This window comes from Phoxinus phoxinus (genome assembly GCF_949152265.1).
Source record: "Phoxinus phoxinus genome assembly, chromosome: 5".
Lineage (NCBI taxonomy): Eukaryota > Metazoa > Chordata > Actinopteri > Cypriniformes > Leuciscidae > Phoxinus > Phoxinus phoxinus.
The window spans coordinates 16,883,827-16,904,877 of record NC_136880.1 but is presented as its reverse complement, the minus strand read 5'-3'; positions in this window follow the sequence as shown (position 1 = coordinate 16,904,877).

The following is a 21,051-nucleotide window of genomic DNA, read 5'->3' as shown; positions in this document are numbered from 1 at the left end:
AAATCTGCAGACTGGCTCTGACTCTTTCCAATTAGAGTCGACTTGTCCAGACTAAATTGTGACGAACATCTGTGCAAAAATCTTGAATTGTAATCCAGCCCTTACATACTTTCTATTTTTGTTTTTATACCGGTACAACAAAGAAAAAATGTTACAACACACAGTTCTCCAGGCAACACAGTAATTGTGTTTAATTTTTTCAAAGAAATCAGTGTTTTTCTCAACACAGTCTCACCCCAAAACGTCACATACTGACGGGTCTTGACCATACGGCAACATACAACGAAAAGGGTACCCTTTAACGTCCATGTGTGACGTTTCGGGTTATGGTAGGTTTAGGTATGCGTTAGGGTACCGCTAGAAGGCGCTGCTGGTGCGCTTATGTCTGCGTCTCATATTGACGTTAAAGGGTACCCTTTTCGTCGTATGTTGCCGTATGGTCAAGACCCGTCAGTATGTGACGTTTTGGGTAAATGATTCAATGACTAATTTGCCCAAACTGAATGGATGTCAATGAAGGAGACTGATAGCATGCTTGGAACAGCATTTGGTTCCAGTGTTGTACTGTCAGGACTCTCGGAACAATGTTTGACTGCTCAAATTCAATGAACTTTTGTTTAAGTTTGTTTAATGTGGAGTTCAAATTTAAAAATTAGTTTTAATTTTCAACAATAAAATAATGTATTTCAACACAATTAACCTACGACAGAGCTTATAGACAACAAATGAAAAGTGAATCACTCCTTTCTTGGTTTTCCTTATGCAAAATAAATGTTTTTGTTAAATACTGTTGGATGTTTTATATATCTCTTTTATACTTCCATACTTTTTTAATACACTTACCTTTAGTAGAAGCTTTCCAGGAGCACTTTCAGGCAACATGACACATGTAAAAGCAACTTGGCTGAACCTTATAATTTCTCATTTATTAATAACATGCAATAAAATAACCCATGTTTCAATAAAGAAAGTCATACAAGGTTAGAAAAGGTACAGCTCTATCATGCGGTGCTATTTAAAACTTACACATTACATTTTAGAGGGGACAAATATTTGGCATTATTATTTGCTTTTCACACCTGTTCGGATATTCAGTTCATATCAAGTCAAATATAGACCAATATTCCCAATAAGATTAGTTTGGTGCCTCACACATACGTAGCTTACTTACAAGTAATTAAGAGACAGGTGTTTGAGACCGCAAAACAGATTTTTGACAAGTCATCAACAGACAGATGGTTTGAGCTGTGAAATATTAAAGAGAACCAAATTAAAGTTCAAGAAGAACATAAAACAGGAAAGTAATAAATGGCACCAGGGTCGGAGCCGGATGAGGTTGGGGGGCACCAAGGCAATAAAATCTAAATGGGAAACGTGAGGCACGGGCTATTATTTTTGTTTCATATAATCTATTCATTAAAGAAATGGCCATCGCTAAGGAGCTTTCCTTGAAAAGGTAATCAAGAAATGTGTTACCATGAAAGAGTGAGAAGTGAGCCTTGTAAAGCACAGCGTGTGCTCGGTTCTCTATAAAGACCTCAAATGTGTCAGAATATGGATTCAAAAAGCCTCTTTGCAACAAGCATGTCGACATCCACGAGAGACATGTTAAAAGCTTTAACCTTTTTGTGGTATTATAGAGAATATTACAGATAATAAGGCCCAATTATGTCAAATAATCACTGATGGACCTTTTTATGGCCTATTAAAGGGAAGGGTTCAAGTATCAAGAAAAGAGCTAGCTTGCAAGATCATATAAAGATATTTGTCCATATCTTCTTCTACTAAAGCATTAAACTAAGAGCCAGACTAATGATGTGGAATAATGATGTGAAACTGCCAGTGATTTTGTCGGTGATGTATTCTCACCTGGACCAAAAAACACTGCTGAACTCCTGCATAGTGAATAGAGCTAATTGGGATCCTTGTGAAACTTGACGATTTTCACAGAAATGCAAATTTATCCTTTACCTTTTTCAGAGCTAAAAGTACTCCTGCTCCAGTAATGGGTCTTACATCATATTTCATAATCAACATATCTAGACTATTCCTTTTTTATATGATACTGGCTTAGAAACTGGAGATCATAAGCAGAAACATGAGGGGAATTTTCCTGTTGCTATTGTAAATCATGTTTATTAATCAATTATTTGAGCAGTTTAAATATAATTGTGCAGTTTAAATTTCAATTATAAAAAAAAAAAAAAAAAAAAAAAAGTCAAAGTACACAACGATAATCTTGGGTCTTACTTACAGTTTTTCTGAATTGCTAAAACACATTTCTTGAAACCTTACACGCAAAACCAAATCTTCAAACTACATTCAGAAAACATCTGACTCTTCTGAAAGAATAAAATAAAATAATTAAATAAAAATATTGTCTCAAAACCATTTTATTTTAGACCAAAATCAAATAATGCTTTCAGATCTTACATACACCCAGTCAAAATATAAACACTACAGATCATTCCAACCCGATCTCACGGCAATTCGTACCAATTTTACGAGGTGGCTATTTCGTACCAATTCATACGACCTCTCTCGTACGAATTTGTACGATTTCTGCTAAATCGTACATATTTTACGAGTTGCCAAATTCGTATGAATTCGTACAAATGAATGACCTAGCCTGGTTCTACCAGACTTTCATACATTTCATTTGTACAGAGAGTCTGGCCTCTCTCCATTGACAAGCGTTAACTTCCTTGAAGGCGGGTACTCTGTTGAAGTTTAAAACTATTGGATCTGCCCAAAGTCACTCCGGATCTGCCATAACCAATCGCTAATGTTTGGTCGTGATGTATGACAACTCGAACTAGCGCACAACGTCATCGTTCTCAGCCACTCTCTCTGTTCGCTGATTGGACCGGTAAAAAATTGACTGGAGAAAACCCAAGAATACACCACAATCCCAGACGTAGTTCTGAAGGAAAATGAAAATTGAGCGGAAGTACGTAGGAGGGCGGAGCCAGGCTACAAATGACCTACCCCTGACCCCGCCCCTAAACCTAACCACCACGTGGGTTTAGACAAATCGTACGAAATGGTACGAATGAGCCACCTTTTAATCACTCGTACAAATTTGTACGAATTGGTCGTGAGATGGCGTTGGATCATTCATTAGACACACAGTGCGATGTGTGTTTTAGAGAGAGAGAATACGTTTAGAGTTTTGCAAAAAGAGTGCAAAAGATTTGCAAATGGTGTCTAACTTCCTGAACGTGTTAAAGGTTTTACAGAAGGAGTGATTTGTTCAACTGATTGGTTTAGGCTATTGAGAATGTGGTTTAGAGAATAGCGTTTAGTGTTTTAGCAATTCAGGAAAAACTGTAATACAAAGTGAAGGTTTATGGGCTTAATCGGACTATATTATAATTATTTATTATAGTAAACGAAATAGCAGACTCAGACAGGATTATAGTCAAACCCAAACAGGTATTTATCGAACAGATGGAATGCACAAATGAAGGAGGTGAGTAATAGCGAATTCTGAATTGATGAATAGTGAATAACAAAGTCCTTTCCTTTTACAAGGTATCGTGGGATGAGACGTTGATTGGTGAGAGGAGCAGACTGGAGAGCACACACTTCTTGGATGGTTGGAACAGGTGAATAGTGGAGCGGGGAGCAGGTGAGGAAACACAGGGAGGTAATTGGAGAGTCTTACTAGGAGAACACTGGAGAAGATCTCAGGAGTATAACTGGGAATCCAGGAGACAACTTTAGGCAAGCAGAGCGCCGGGTAAGTAGTCAGTAATCCACACTGGAAACCAGAAGATGAGCGACTGAGAAGTGTGTGCTCTTATCGAATCTTATCTGGTGAGAGTGTAACGGAGGAGCCTGTGACACAGTGACAATTATATTATAATTGATTGTATAAATAACAATTTTCACAGCATTAAAGCAAATCATATTAGCTTATTTTTTTATCAATTTTATTTTATATTACATACAATTCCAGGTAAAATATATAAATAACGTGGTAGGCTTCAAAATATCTTCTTCTGTGTTCAGCAGAAGAAATAAATTCATACAGGTTTGGAAGTAAATTAGTAAATTATGACAGAATTTTCATTTTTGGGTAAACTATCCCTTTAACTCAATCCGCTTGCAATCACATTGTACTCTACATGGCACAAGCTGATTGGTTCCTGCTGGATCTGCAGCCAGTGAGCTTGATATCATTCAAGAAGCCCTCCACCTTCCCCAGCTCCACCTGGAACTGTCATGATAGAACTGTTATAAAGTATACAAAGATAGTCAAAGGTCTTCAAGGAAAATCTCCTTGAAAATTAAGGTTTGGGGTTTATTCAGATAGGATTTTATTATGTAATAGTATATTGTAGTCAGTATATACCAGACTGAGAGACAGAGAGTTAGTTCAACCCAAACAGGTATTAATTGACAGATGACATGCACAGTTAAGCAGGTGAGTAATGAATCAGTCAGAGTAAGAAGCAGATGAATACTGAAAGATAGAGTCTCACACTCTTTCACCAGGGTAACAGAGGACCGGTGGAAACTGGAACATGAAGAGCGAGAACACCTCTTTTCAGAGTATGGCGATTAGAAAGGTGAGTAGAAGGTCCCAAACAATAGCTTACAGGAGTATCACAAGGAGATGTATCACAGCTAAGTAGAGCGGGTAATAGTGCATAATCCATACTGGAGACCGGGGGCAAATTCCAAACAGCATTTTTACACCATTGAAGGGCACTTTGGAAAGGGGTCGCCATTTGTAGAGGCGTTCCAAACGAAAGTGAACAACAAAATCCCTTCACGAAGGGCCCTTTCACAAGTCCGTTAGAGAAGAGAACATGTGATGGCCACTTCAAGGAAGTAATTTAATGATTTATGGTCATGTGACCAAAGTTGACAAGTAATCTTAATTTATTTTAAATCTAGATATGGTGAGAGAGTTGGAGTTAACGCATAAACGGAATAATTCAAGAAGGTTTTTTTCTTTTTTTGTGATATATTACACACATTTCCGTCATGAATTTCAGATTAAGTTTCATAGGAAAAGTTTAATGTTTATATTAAAAGTTTGTTATAAAGTTAATAGCAGATATAAAGCATATTTTAAAACCTCCATTATAAATGTACATTTATTTGTATCATATTAAAAGCAATAATGTGAATCCATGGGAATCTAATGAGGACATTTTCATTGCTCCCTTCGCCGAGTGCGTTCCAAACTGTTTCATTATGACACACAAGTGCCCTGTTCCCTCCAAAATCCGAACTGCTGAAAATCGTCATGCCCTTCACTTGCTAACTTCCCTCCGCCTCGTTCACTTGGATGTATTTCATTGCTTACGTTGCACGAGTGTCCACTACAGGCGGAAACGGCAATGGGCTGAACTGGAATGTCCTTAGCCCTTGATCACTTGGAATCAGCTGGAGTTGATTTACTATTTACTTTTTTGCCCTTTAAGAATTTGTTTAATGCAGCATCCAAATGTATATTGGTGTGTTTGGGTTGTTTCCCATTCAAACAATTATAATTCATATATCATAGAGTTGTTTGTTGTGGTGGTGATTCGACGAGATATGAAAGCTTTAGCGTAAGATCTGCCGTGAAGACTCAATCGTTACGTCACTGATTATTACCTTCTCTTTATCCAATCATGCTCTAAATACTCGTAGTATAAAAGATCGAAACTTACACATGTTTGAGTTTGCAGATGCTGACGCTTCCATTCACCTCCATCCTCCCCAACACCGCCAAGATGTCCCTTCTCCTCCATCCTCCCCATCACTGCCAAGATGTCCCTTCTCCTCCATCCTCCCCAACACCACCAAGATGTCCCTTCTCCTCCATCCTCCCTAACACCACCAAGATGTCCCTTTTCCTCCATCCTCCCCAACACCACCAAGATGTCCCTTCTCCTCCATCCTCCCCATCACTGCCAAGATGTCCCTTCTCCTGCATCCTCCCTAACACCACCAAGATGTCCCTTCTCCTCCATCCTCCCCAACACCACCAAGATGTCCCTTCTCCTGCATCCTCGCCATCACCGCCAAGATGTCCCTTCTCCTCCATCCTCCCCATCACTACCAAGATGTCCCTTCTCCTCCATCCTCCCTAACACCACCAAGATGTCCCTTCTCCTCCATCCTCCCCATCACCACCAAGATGTCCCTTCTCCTCCATCCTCCCCATCACTACCAAGATGTCCCTTCTCCTGCATCCTCCCCATCACTACCAAGATGTCCCTTCTCCTCCATCCTCCCCAACACCACCAAGATGTCCCTTCTCCTCCATCCTCCCCATCACCGCCAAGATGTCCCTTCTCCTCCATCCTCCCCATCACCGCCAAGATGTCCCTTCTCCTCCATCCTCCCCATCACCGCCAAGATGTCCCTTCTCCTCCATCCTCCCCAACACCACCAAGATGTCCCTTCTCCTCCATCCTCCCCATCACCGCCAAGATGTCCCTTCTCCTCCATCCTCCCCAACACCACCAAAATGTCTCTTCTCCTCCATCCTCCCCATCACCGCCAAGATGTCCCTTCTCCTCCATCCTCCCCAACACCACCAAGATGTCCCTTCTCCTCCATCCTCCCCAACACTGCCAAGATGTCCCTTCTCCTCCATCCTCCCCAACACCACCAAGATGTCCCTTCTCCTCCATCCTCCCCATCACCGCCAAGATGTCCCTTCTCCTCCATCCTCCCCAACACCACCAAGATGTCCCTTCTCCTCCATCCTCCCCATCACTGCCAAGATGTCCCTTCTCCTCCATCCTCCCCAACACCACCAAGATGTCCCTTCTCCTCCATCCTCCCCATCACTGCTAAGATGTCCCTTCTCCTCCATCCTCCCCAACACCACCAAGATGTCCCTTTTCCTCCATCCTCCCCATCACTGCCAAGATGTCCCTTCTCCTCCATCCTCGCCATCACTGCCAGAATGTCCCTTCTCCTCCATCCTCCCCAACCAGGATGGTCCCTATAACTCCCGGGGGTTGGCTGCGCCCCTGCCTCCGTCTTTATGCAGATTCCGTACCCTCAGAATGCGAGCTACGGACGAGGACTACGCCAAAGAACTTTATATCATATTGTGCTTGCTGAGCTGTTAATTAATGTATACTGGTTACGGCATTTATTCTCCCGAGTCTTTCTGGTATAACTGTGGTGATGTCACAATCGCACTGCATTGTGGGACATATAGATGCCTGAAGTGCACATATGAAGTAGACTCGCTTCCTCGCTTAAAATCGAGGGAACGAGGGTCTGTCCATATAAACTTCCCTCGTCCACTTCATGAAGTGGAACGCACTTCAAAATGGCGGCAGGGATTCCCACAAGGGGAAGTGCTTAGGGAAGTTCGCAAGTGCGTGTCTAAAAGTGGACTGGAACGCAGCCTGGGACTCTGCCCTTCGGAGTGAGTAGGGCATAGGGATGCTCACTTCCGATTGGAAGTCAGGTGTGTGTGCTCTTATCCTTGTGCAGATTGGACTGCTGATGGGGAACATGTGCGGGTGATGGCCGAGTAAGTCCAGGTGAGGAATGCTGGGAAATGTAGTTTCTGACTAGATGACTGGAAAATGGGAGATTGGCAGATGGAGAGCATACACTGTACGTGACTATTATATTATAATTAACTGTAAAAATATAAATGTTCACAGCATTAAAGTAAATAATGGGTCTATTTTATTTTATATTATATCATATGTATTTATATGACAATCATCAGCACAAAATGCATGATCGTGACAGCCCTAAAGGGGAATGATGAAGACAATCTAAAACAGAGTCTTTCATTAACTAAATGTAAAGACTAGCTCTGTTGAGCTCTCTAATGTTCAGCGACACCGTATCGTCCATCACCTCAGCAGGGCCATATTTCTGCAGGGAACAGATACCGGAGTGAAAATAGGCCTGCCTCCCATTTGTCACCGGCGTTTGGGTAATGAACGAGGTGGATTGGGCGTACTTGCTAATTATATATAGGACAAAGAGCCAGCGAAAGCCTTGAGTCAAGGTCTCAGCTCTACTGCGGCAAGAGCTCTTGCTGATGAAGGAAATGCACCGAAGTCTTAAATTTGTCGTGGAGTGAAAAAAAAAAAGAAGAAATGTATGAAGATGCTCATTATCATCAGGGATGCAATCATCCAGAGGCGAGTCATGCTGAAATGACACGTGTAGCCATTCTTTAGCTGCCGTAATGAGCTCATTTGGCAAGTCATCACTGTATTTATGCAGATTTCTCTGTGGCATAAAAATGTATTCATTCATTGGTAATATTACTGCTGCAGTAAAAGCATTTTTTTGTTTGGATGGTTTTAATGAAGGGCTAAGATAAAAAATGTATATAAACAGCAGAAATAGAAGTTTATTATATGTTGAGATAATTTCTGGTCATTTAAAGGCTTCTTTTGTCTTGATGTTCATTCACTTTATTGATTTTCGAGGCTTGTGGACCGCAATGACCAAGCTGAGAGACAGCACAGTAACTTGCAGGAAAATGCATGAATACTAATACTAAACCCCTTTGGTAACACTTTACTTGAAGGGGTGTGCATAAGACTGACATGACACCTTCATAATCATGGCATAACACATGTCAACATAACCTGTCATAAACCTGTCATAACACATGTCAACATAACCTGTCATAAATATGTCTGAAAATGATTAATGATCAAACTTAAAAACACACTTTTAGCTTTATGGGTTAACATTACATTAAACTGTCATGTGATTGGTTGACTTTGGCTGTCATGAGGCCATTATAACTGTGTCAGGAATATTTTTCTTGACCTCAACTGCAGTGGTACACATTGAATTTGCCATTAAAATGAAAAATATTGTAATGTTAACCCATAAAGCTAAGTGGTTTCTTAAGTTTGATAATGAATCTGCTATGTCATATTTATGACAATGTATGTTGTCTTGGTATTGTCAAGTTGTCATTACCAAGACACTGACAGGTTATGATGTATTGGTTTATGTCAATTTGTCACAACAAAGACATCTCAAACAATGTCATATTTGCATGAAAAATGTCATAATTGAGCGAATGACACTAATGACAGGTGTCATAAACATGCATAAAACCTCCTTCATATTCATGACGAGTCATGTCATGATTATGAAGGTGTCATGTCAGTCTTATGCACACCCCTTCAAGTAAAGTGGCACCGTTGATTTTATTACAGGAAACAGATTAGGAGGCACCACTCAAGGTACCGAGGTCTGACAAACTCAGGACGAGACAAGAGAACGATGGTAACGTGAGTATATCGGTGAAGGACGTAGCAGTGAACAGGTGAAGGTGATCTGTATTCCAGCGAACGAGAAGGAACTGGGGGTGGGAGAACATGGTGGGAGCGTGACTTGTTGACAGGAGTCCTGCAGACCCACATTTCCATTTATTTTGTATGTGGACACTCTTTCGGCATGATCCATAAACTCCATCAGACTTATTTCTTGCTTTGCATAATGAACTATACCCTGTCCAAAGAGAGAGCAATGTCCAGTATTCTTCTTTTTTTTTTTTACACTTGTTCCTCTCCCGGTTTGGTTAGAGCGGATGATTGTCCTACGCTCGGAGCGGAGCTTTAATTAAATTGCTCCCCGAGGCATGATGGAGCTGGAATCTAGTTTCAGGGGTGACTACACTACAGGAGCCGCGAGACTCCCAGCTCTTATCCAATGGCTAGTTTATACACAGCAACCCTTGTAGACATTTCGCCCTAATCCACACGACACAAAAAGGAAAAAAGCAACTACAACTTGTTTCCCTTTATGTTTGTTCCTTAATAATTAGTCGTCACGACAATCCCTGTCAGGGAATTACTTTTAGGCTTATAGGCTGATGGTGGTAAACGGCTGTTTTAACAGTTATTAGTGGTGCAAGTATTTTAAAGTAATTTAGGTCAGATTCGACTTACTTGCCTAACCTGAGAATAATAAAAAATAAGGTAAAGAAGTCGAATTACACACCGTAAAATAATATATTTTCACTTTAAAGCACCATAAATGTATATAATGACTATATAGCACTTTTAAGTTGTACAATAACTATGTGTGAGGAACGGACTGACATTTTGCCTGAGTAATAATGCAAAAGATAATGTCTTTGACCTTTCATAATGAACTTAGAATCAACTTATAACTTATTTTTATTTTAAAATAAGTATTCCTATACTTTGTCTACTTTTTATGTACTTAAAGCTGCAGTCCGCAGTTTTTCCATCTCTGTTAGAAATCTGCAATTGCAGTTATTCGCGGAATTATCAACTTTACGTGACACGGCACAGCGCGGATGAATCCAATGTTTTAAAGAGAATGTGTGGCTGTCAATCACAGCGCCGGTGTCATTCGGAATCACAGATTATACTTTTTGGAAGTATGACCAGCATAATAATTTTCACCGGAAAATGCCATCTGAACAAGTAAGTAACATCACTTTTTTTCTGACCAACTAAGGGAAAAAAAGCATTGCAGTAAATCGCGCTGATTTAATCTAACGATTGCTTACCATATCACGTCAAACCGAGCAAATGATACTTTGTTCTCAAATTGTTAATGTTAAGAACATCAGCATTGCATGACTACATTTAATGCCCTTCCGATATTTAGGGGCCAAGCACTGAAGGTGCGGGCACCTATTGTATCTGTTCCCGTTCTTATTCTTCTTTTTCTTTTTTTTCTTCCGACTGGGCGTCTATGGCAGCCTATAGAACCGTTTGCGGGAAACTTATACAAATTGGCACAGTGATAGAGGACAGCCTGAACTATCACCATAGCAAATTTGGAGTCTCCAACTCATTCCCTCTAGCGCCACCAGCTGTCCAAAGTTTCACTCATGTTTATGCTAATAACTTTTGAACCACAAGGGCTAGAAACAAAATTCTTTTTTCCTCTGATTCCTGAGCTCATGCCGATTCGACTGCACCCTATGACGTCATTTTCTGTCATAATAGTTTTCCCGCCATTTAGAATTTTCCGAAAAAAACTACTTTTTCTAACTCCTCCTAGGCCGTTGCTCCGAATTTCACGAAAAATGAACTAGATCATCTCCAGACCTTGACGACCAAAAGTTATGGAATTCAAGTTGATTCGAATTACCGTTCTCGAATACCGCGCAAATAAATTTTACGTAGCGCTTGCGAAAACAGACGTAAGGCCGTATCTCCACAACGCTTTATCGGATTCAGACCAAATTTGGTACATGTCATCACAAGCATGACCTGAGTTTACATGCTGCGTTTCGGCGCAGCGCCACCTACTGGTCCAGAGATATGAAGAATTTATGTTTTTGCTTATAACTTCTGAACGGTTTGTCCAAAAATCACAAAAGTGGTCTCGTTAGATTCAGGGCGTCGTGCTGAGTTGACTGGTATCCAATTTTCCCATATCGGCCATTTTGGCTGTCGGCCATTTTGAATTATGTGCTAAAATGCTGTATTTTATGAACGCATGAACGTATCGTTACGAAACTCAGTATGAGTCATCAGTACAACTCCCTAAAGGTACTCAAAAATTTATGAGACAGCGCCACCTTTTGGTCAAAAGTTATAATGAAATTTCCAAAAATGCTAATAACTTTTGAATAAATTTGCCTATAGTAATGACACTGGTCTCAATAGATTCCTTGGGTTATGCTGAAAACATAGATACCAATTTTGCCATAGTCAGCCAAACTTCCTGTCCGCCATCTTTATTTTCTTTTAAAACATACTTTTTCGAACTCCTCCTAGACCGAACGTCCGATTTTCACCAAAATCGGATCGTGTCATATCCAGACCGTGCCGAGTAAAAGTTATGGATTTCGTGTCGATAGACAAAACCGTTTTCGTATACCGCAGTGGCAAAGTTGAGGCACAATGCCAAAATGACTATTCAGGCTTTATATCTGCAATGCCTTGACAGATTGACACCAAACTTTGTATGTGTCATTGTCACTTCACTCTGACCACATCACATCAGTTTCGTAACTGCGCCACCTACTGGTCGAAAGTGATAATCATATTTTTAGTTATTGTATGTGATTTTTCAACCATTTTGCCAAAATTCATCTTCAAATGTCTTTAATTGCTCCTTGCTGCAGTTTGTCTCACACTTTCAGCCATGTAGGCATATCTCGTCGTCTGCTTTTGCGCTTGGCCCCGTAATGGCTGCTTGCAGCTATATTTATCCTTGTTTTCGCATGGGCCGGTTGCAATCTCTTTTTTTCTGCAGCCACTCTGAAGTCTTTTGCATTGTCACTGGTGATTGTCGTTTGAATCTTTCTGGATCCGTCATCAAATTGCTAAGTTTAATTATATCAAGTGCTGTGAGAAAAGGCTATAAATCTCCACTTCCAACATCCTCACACGCAATATAGCCTACTAGCCGAGACTCCTTCTTTATGTGTACAGATGTGACGTAATGACGCAAAGACATGCTTGAATTTCCCGCGGAAATCCACCAGTGCCACTGGAATTAAAAACATTATAAGTTCACCATTTTGAATCGAGCCAAGGCAAGCAGAGAGTTTTGAACACTGGCTGGATATGTACTTGCTCAAAAATGTATTTTGGTTAATTTTTAACCCAAAAAAGCTACGGACTCCAGCTATAAAAGAGATAAACATTAAGTTTACTTAATAAAATTAACTTGAAGTATACTTTTTTTGTAAGGGTTAGCAGTATCACAGACCTGCTCATCAGACATTAACTGACATTTAACATTTTACAGCTAGTGCTATTTTACTCATCAGCTACAAAACAAACTTTATCTATCTATGACCCCAAGAAAAAGTGACACATTTCTTGAAGCTTGAAATGTCCCCATGATGAAATGTGATGTTATCCGAGTGTTTCTTTGAGCCGTTGCCCATTCTCCAGCGAGTCTCAGTCTGCCAGCGTGTTCCTCATTAAAATTTGATTGGAGGCGCTTTGGTCTTTGACTTCAGTAAGAGCTGAGCTGATTGATATTGTGGAAAGAAGGTATTAGTGTGATTAGAACTCCACCACTTAATAGCCTCCATCATTTAAATTGCCACTCATGCAGAAATATGTTTAACTTCTGTCACATTTGGGTTAATGACAATTAATTTAAGCTAAGAAATCTGATTAAAATATCAATTACATCATAAAAAATAGCATGTCATTATTCGTAGGTGTGTGAAATCTGTGTTTATGCTAACCAATTTTATTTCAAAACTTAAGATGACCACCTACCACTAAATCGAACAGATTAAAAAGGAAACATCTGAATATTTTTTCTTCACATGAACGTCCTAGTATTACGTTCTGAGAATCTCGGAAATATGCAAATAGATTTAGACATGCATAAAGTCACAGATTAGAATGGTTTCTCTTTGACAATGAGATTAAACGGGCAGCAAATTAATAGATATTTCTTCTTTCTTATGTTTCTCATGAGAAAAAGATTTAATTACTCTCATCTTAATTCATAAGAGAAAGGGAGAAACTCCATAAGCCTCCTGAGCTTTGAACGAGCGACCTCAGAGGAATAACATTTTGCACTGGGAAGACTCCCTCTAGCAGAAGTTTAATATGGCATATTTACAATACATATTTCTCATAAACCCTGCATGTGGTCATCATTGCCAGCATCTGGACTCACTCTCCCAGCTGCAGGTGAACAAATCAGGCCGTTTATCAACTGTGAACAGACCACCAGCAGCACTGAACCCAGAGGCTTTGGCTCCTAGAGTCTATATTTCAGCCTGCTTATCGTTTCTCCGTTTGGCTCATGTTGTTCTACCTTTAAATGGGAAAACAAAAATGCTTTTTATCTCAGGCTGAAGTCAATGAAAAGATATAAAAACTTTAATGGGGAGGAACTCGTTTATTGTAAACATTCTGCAGGCGAGTGCGTCTGCTGCACGGTATCTTTGAAGCGATCTGTTGAGCAGCAGAGAGTAGTAGTTAATTGGGTTGTGGTGGCAGAGAAAAAGACAGCTGATGTTATTCAAGTCCCCCTGTAAGGGAAACCTTGAATCACAGCGTTATTCTTGCAGAAACTCGCCTTCTAAAAGTCAATGTTTTCTTCGCCTGCTCAACAACACTGATGTTACTTATGTGCAACTATTTGTTAGTATTAAGATCAGTTGTTCATTTTCTATTACGGTCAAATTCAGATAAGAGTGTCCACAATAAAGAAAACACTTGGTTGGTTTCATATAGTTTTGAGAAAAGTTTCAAAAAAATCTTTTTTTGGGGGGGTGGGGTTTGATGAAAACATCAAATAAAATGCAATAGCATGTTTGTAATGGCACACACACACACACACACACACACACACACACACACACACACACACACACACACACACACACACACACACACACACACACACACACACACACACACACACACAGACACAGACACACACACACACACACACATATATAGGCCTATATAAATATATATATATATATATATATATATATACACACACACACAATATATATACACACACACACACACACACATATATATACACACACAATATATACATATATATATATATATATATACACACACACACACACACACACACACACACAATATATACATATATATATATATATATATATATATATATATATATATACACACAATATATATATACACACACAATATATATATATATATATACACACACACACACACACACACACACACAATATATATATATATATATATACATACATACATAAATACATATTGCCAGCAGATGCTGTTTTATCTCCTGCAGAATATCATGAATTATTAATAAATATAATTTTTGTGGAGTTGCACCACAATGACATTTTACAGCTTGAACTAACCTTGCCTCGTCATGAAAAGGTCAAGTTATCTGGATTTTTTTTTTTTTGGGGGGGGGGGTCTTTTTTGTATGCATGTTGGTTGCACCACATGACTTTTATGATTTTTTTTAATGATGCTTTTTTCTTCATTATGATATCAAGGCAGTTGATCAGCCTGACATTTTTTACTTTAGGCCACCCAAAATATCTAAAAGAATTTTAATTAAAAGTAATTTTATTGAAAGGAGTAGACCCACTGTCAGACAAAATAAAATAAAATCACATCATGTGATTGTGTCAGGAAGGGATGAGGCAATGAATCAAGGAGGCAGAGTAACGAGTTATAGGCTTTTATTGAAATAATAATAATAAAAAAACACCCAGTAAGGGAAAAACATGGCAGATGGGAAGAATTAATAGGGAAGGAAATCAGGAGGTAAACAAGGGAGAGAAGGTGGGGCAAATTAACCAATAGGTAAGAAGAAGAGCGGGGTTAACCGGAGAGTGCGTGGCACATAGAAACATGAACACGCAGTCAACAAGAGCTCTCACAGACTGCATGTCCACACAAAACATGACATGAAAGCTCGCGGCCCATGCATGAAAAACACGAACCATGTGCTACACTGAACACGACAACAGAAGAACGCCTGGGCAAATAAACGAGTAAACCAGGCGCTCAAAAAACGAGACAAGAGTCAAACCAGAGTCACAACAAGAGTCAAACCAGAGTCACAACAAGAGTCAAACCATGAGTATGAATGTCCAAACTCCGACAATGAACCGGGATCCGAACACCATGGTCCGCACGTAGGCTACAACACACAGAGACGTAAGAGCGTACAGCTCGAGTGAACTCAGAACTGCATGCCCACACAAAGACAACACAATAGGAGTGTCAGGTACTAAAGGTACAATTACACGACAACGATACTAAAAAAGTTTTTTTCCGTACAGACGGCAGCGTTGTCAAAACAATCCCCGTTCACAAGGATCCACGAAAACGTTTAAAAATGCTGTATTCTGCAGCAAGGCCAGTAGTTCGCGACGTTACTTTGTAAAGAAACACTACAGACTATAGACTGAACACATAATACGCATGCGCATGCCATCACCGTTTTCACAAATTCACCGTTTTGACAATAACGGTATCGTTTAAAAAAATGCGCACTTTGAAATGGCCAAAACGAAAAAAAAAAAAAACGTTTTCAGGATTTAGTTGAAAATAGTGTCGTGTAAACGGCCCCTCAGAATAAACCAGACCAAAGTGACAGAACCCTGACCAGACATTAAAGTCGGCATGAAATCAAAATTGACCCTATTTACTTTGTTAGCGGATATTACTAGTCTTGTGGTGAACAATTAATCCGTGCAAGTTAATACACGGAAAAAAATTGTTTGCCGAAGTTATCTTTAATCAAAGTCTGAAAAGTTACTTCCGGTATGGAATAGTTCTTTTTTCTGATGACGTAGGCTTGACGGCTTGGGTTGGTTAATCGCTTAACCACTCCCCTCAAACCGTTACTCTGCTATGGGCGAGAGATGGAGAGGAGGAGCGCTGAAGTAAAACCTCTGTTCAATATTCCCTTTCACTCGAAAATGCGTCACAACACTTGAGAAAAGTCGTTTGCAACTTCCAGTTCACGCGGACTTTAATTAAAGAGTTTCAGAATGCAATGTTACGTTCACATTTCATAGGACTCCCAAACACACGAGTCACATATTTAATTTTGTCATTTATTATAAACAGCCAGACAGCAAGTACAAAAATGAGTGCGACAATCACATTGCTTAAAAAGCCAACATTGTGTCAATGCGTAACATTTTTTTTTCTTTAAAAAAACAAACAAACAAACAAACAAACATTGCAGCGTAACAGACAATGATGAGGAGAGGAAAATAAAAAAGCAGCATACATAGTATAAGACGTTAAAGAAGACAAAGTGTTAATATTAAACAACACGGGACAGCTTCCACAACAGCAAAAAACTGTAATTGGTAAGGAAAATAATGTATTATTTTCCAATAATATAAATGCAGCATCATAATCATATGTGCCGCTGAAAAGGGCTTAAATTAACCTAAGATGGATTCATCCAAAACCAGATTTATTTTTTTCTCAGCAGGGTTATCAACAATAGGCTACGGATTTAAAACCTAGAAAACAATTATTTTATAATGCAACAAAGGGAAGCAGAACAGCTGATACTCCGCGGGTGTTTTCTTACACCTGGTTTTTCGTACAGTCAGAGTAATTCCACAGAACGGCAGTGAAATTGTGCTTTTGAGCTGCGAGCAGAGCCTAGATGGGAGCACAGTACATATGGCAATGCCATCTGTTCAATGAAGGGCATCAGCACAGTCCAGGAGAAATGATTTTGCAGGAAAATGTGCTTTGGATTTAAAAAAAAACTGAAGTGATGAGTTATCTGACCTGCTTCAACAAAGATTCAGACGAACTACAGAATGTCGAGTGAATATCATTGGCATGGCGGTGCTCATAGAGCTCTTGCAGGATTTGTGGAGTTCCAGCACATGTGAAGACTGTGAAAATGACAGATATGTTGAAAGGAGTTTGATGGGGTATTAATTCCCCGCACTGTCCCATGGTTCGTTTAGATTTTAATGAGGAATGTAACCATTGTTCATAATCACTTCCACTTAATGCAACCTCGTCTGGAAACAACAGAGCAGGAAACCTATCAATTCTACAAAGCCTTCATTAATACATGTCACTGATAATAACTAATAATCTGCACAACCTGGACTGTCTTCTGCTCACCAAGGCTGCATTTATTTAATCAAGAATACAGTATAAATAGAAATATTGTGAAATATTATTACAGTTAAAAATAACGGTTTACTATTTTAATATATTTTAAAATGTAATTATATATGTATTTATAATATATGCTGTTCACTGAACTATCTTTTCGTCAAAAAAGTATCACGAAGTAATTTATATATACCAGTAAAAATGGTAATATTGTGTGTAAAAATGGTATATATATATACACAATATAATTTTTTTACTGTATTTTTATCACATAAATGGAGCATTGGTGAGCATAACAGACTTTTATATATATATATATATATATATATGTATGTATTTTCAGTGGAAATTGACATTTTTAAACAACGTTTACGAGGCTCTTTTCCGATCAAGATGTATGTCAAAATGTATGTACCGGTATGTGAAAGGAGAATGTAAGTGTGTGTGAGAGTAGAAATGTATGTATGTGAAAGGAGAATGTAAGTGTGTGTGAGAGTAGAAATGTATGTGAAAGGACAGTGTGTGTGACAGTAGAAGAATGGATTTTGGCTTGTACAGCGCCTCATACCCCTCTAATGCTATGGTGATATTCACACATCCTCATGAACAGGAAATGCCCAGACAAATGAATCACACCTAAGTTCAACTGTTCTGCTCATAAATGAGCATCACGAATCAGTCAAACTAGATGCTCCCTATTTGATAGTGCACTGGTAATTACACACCAAAATACAGTAGACTGACCAGTAAATAAACAAAATAAATATAACGTAATTATATTATAGCAGAGGACTACGCCCAAACAGTTCGAACCCATTTGGTCTCTTTTGCAATGAGAAACACACATCTTTTGTACACACCACAACATAGTTAACACAGATAACAAGATTAATTTTTACAGACCAATACTGTGAAACACTCTCAAAGGCAAGGTTCATAAACACTCAAGATCACAACACAAGATGATACAGTGCTTTGCAAAGGTTTTCAGACCCTTAATTATTCTGAGTTCCTAATTAAACTGAGTTACCTTTTTAATAAAAAGAAAAACTGTGTATTCAGTCATGTGAGGATATCATAGAGCAGAAGCAATGACAGCTTTATAGAAGTCTTTTGTGGCATGTACCGATTTTCACAGCTGTATTGAGGTGTAATTTTGTCCCGTTTCACCCAGACAGATTGATATTTCAGGTTAGGCGGTGATTTCCCAAAAGCACCAGAGATGCACAATTGAACTGAGATCAGGGTTTTGACGGGGCCATTGTAGCAAATTCAACTCTTAGGCCACTCCATTGTTAAAACGGCCTTGTGCCTGATCATTCAAGCTAAAAGATATTCTACATTTATCCACTCTTTTTTAACAAGATGCCAAGTCCTTGCTTTGGAAAAGCAGCCCCACATCAGGATGCTATCACAACTCGACTTCACTGTAAGCGTGATGGGTTTCATTTTAGTTATAAGTGTTAGATTTGCTTTTGAAATCTTTCCCCATATATCTGCAAAGTCACGGTTATGCTATTTCTTTCATACATTCAGGACAATATGAAGATATCTTTGCCCATTAATATATGTTTTTTAGTTGATTTAGTGGCTTTATTCATCATTAATTAAATTCAAAGTGTAATGTATACTTTTCACTACCGGTTGTGACTTTGGCACTATTTCGATTTTACTTAAATTCAAGGCAGCGATTACAATGTAAAGTTTTCCATTTTAATGGGTTGACGTTTTTACAGTTTAAGTACGTATTAAGTGATCTTATGACTTTTACCCATCGGATGATAAAACATTTGCAAAAACAAAAAATCCCTAAATTGTATTTAAAAAGCAAAATATCTGAATATCATTAAAAAAAACTTTTTGATCTTTTGGCTTAGCTATATCAGCATGAATCCACATGCTAAAAATCTGTCAGAATATGCCTGGTTCACATTACACGATTTTTTTTTGTCTGTTATGATAGTCACTGTGTCAGATTACGCGATTTTGACTCGTAAAATCTTGTCGAGTCGTGGATAAGAAACATGTCAGACTACACGTTGCTTTCCGACCAGCCATCGCGTGCCGTCTCACACACACATTCACTCGCACACATACGCACTCACTCTCACACGCACGCACGCAAACACACACACACACACACACACACACACACACACACACACACACACACACACACACTAGCGTACACAGACACTCTCTCGCTCACTCACTCACTCTCGACCGGGAAAAAAATCAAACATGCTAGTCTTTTTGTCGTGATGTCGAGAAGCGTCGTAATGTCGTGATGAAGCATCGCAGATGTCGCCATCTATGACACACTATACGAGATGAAACGATCGAATCTTGCGTCCCCGACGCCCGTTTTCGTTTACGAATCCCCACAACACCCTTCAGGGATAGGCAAGTCCAGTCCTGGAGGGCCACTGTCCTGCAGAGTTTAGCTTCAGCGCTGATAACAACTCACCTGCCTGTATCTATCTAGTAATCCTGAAAACATTGATTGCCTTGTTCAGGTGTGTTTTAATTAGGGTTGGAGCTAAACTCTGCAGGACAGTGGCCCTCCAGAACCCGGAGTTGCCTATCCCTGCCCTACGTCAAACGAATCGTGCCAAAATTGGGCTAAAATCGTGTAATCTCAACCAGGCGTAATAGCTTGTTATATTGGGATATTCTCCTCATCTATGAAATTTGCTTTACATTCTCATACTTAAATAATGCACATTGTTCATTTAGTCGGAAATCTAAGTGATGATACTTTAATTGTTTTTGTAAATGTGGAAATTATTGTAATGATTCACAGTCGGAGGCCAATTGAAATGCAATTGTTTCCTTGTTAGTGGGATTGTTACATTTGGAAAGCACTGTATATTTGACTCTTAGTAGATTGCACGAACAACGGAGAGAAAACACTCAGGAAATCATCACCTAAAAAAAACAGACATTTCTGATTGCAGTGAATGGCCAAAACCTTAATTATATGAAGAAAAGAAAAAAAAAACAGAAATGCAGCAAAAACACAACCAATTGAAAGATAAAAAAGGACACTTCACGCTGCAGAGAAAAGTGATCAAGCGTACACCTCGAGTACACACTTACAAAAGGTTCAAGAAAAGCACTTACGACATTTGATAAAGAAACAACCTGACGAGATAAGCTCAACGCTAAAGTCAGTATTGCGGGGAGGTTTTTTTTTTTTCACACGGACAAAAAGAACACAAAAAGTGCTGAATTTTGACTCAGTCGGGCATCTGGGTGACAAGTCAACATTCGCAAGCTAGTGCTAAACCGCTAAAGCTGCTGCAGATTTGTGGAAAGGCATCGACTGCATCCGGCAGATCACGAGACTGAGATAACCGAGCTCAAAGAGTCATGACCTCTACTTTACCAAACTCTGATATACACAACATGACCACACGCATATGGACACACACTCCCAGTTAACAGGTGTTGCACATTACTGGGAAGTTAATACAATCAAGAATACAACACGTGATCT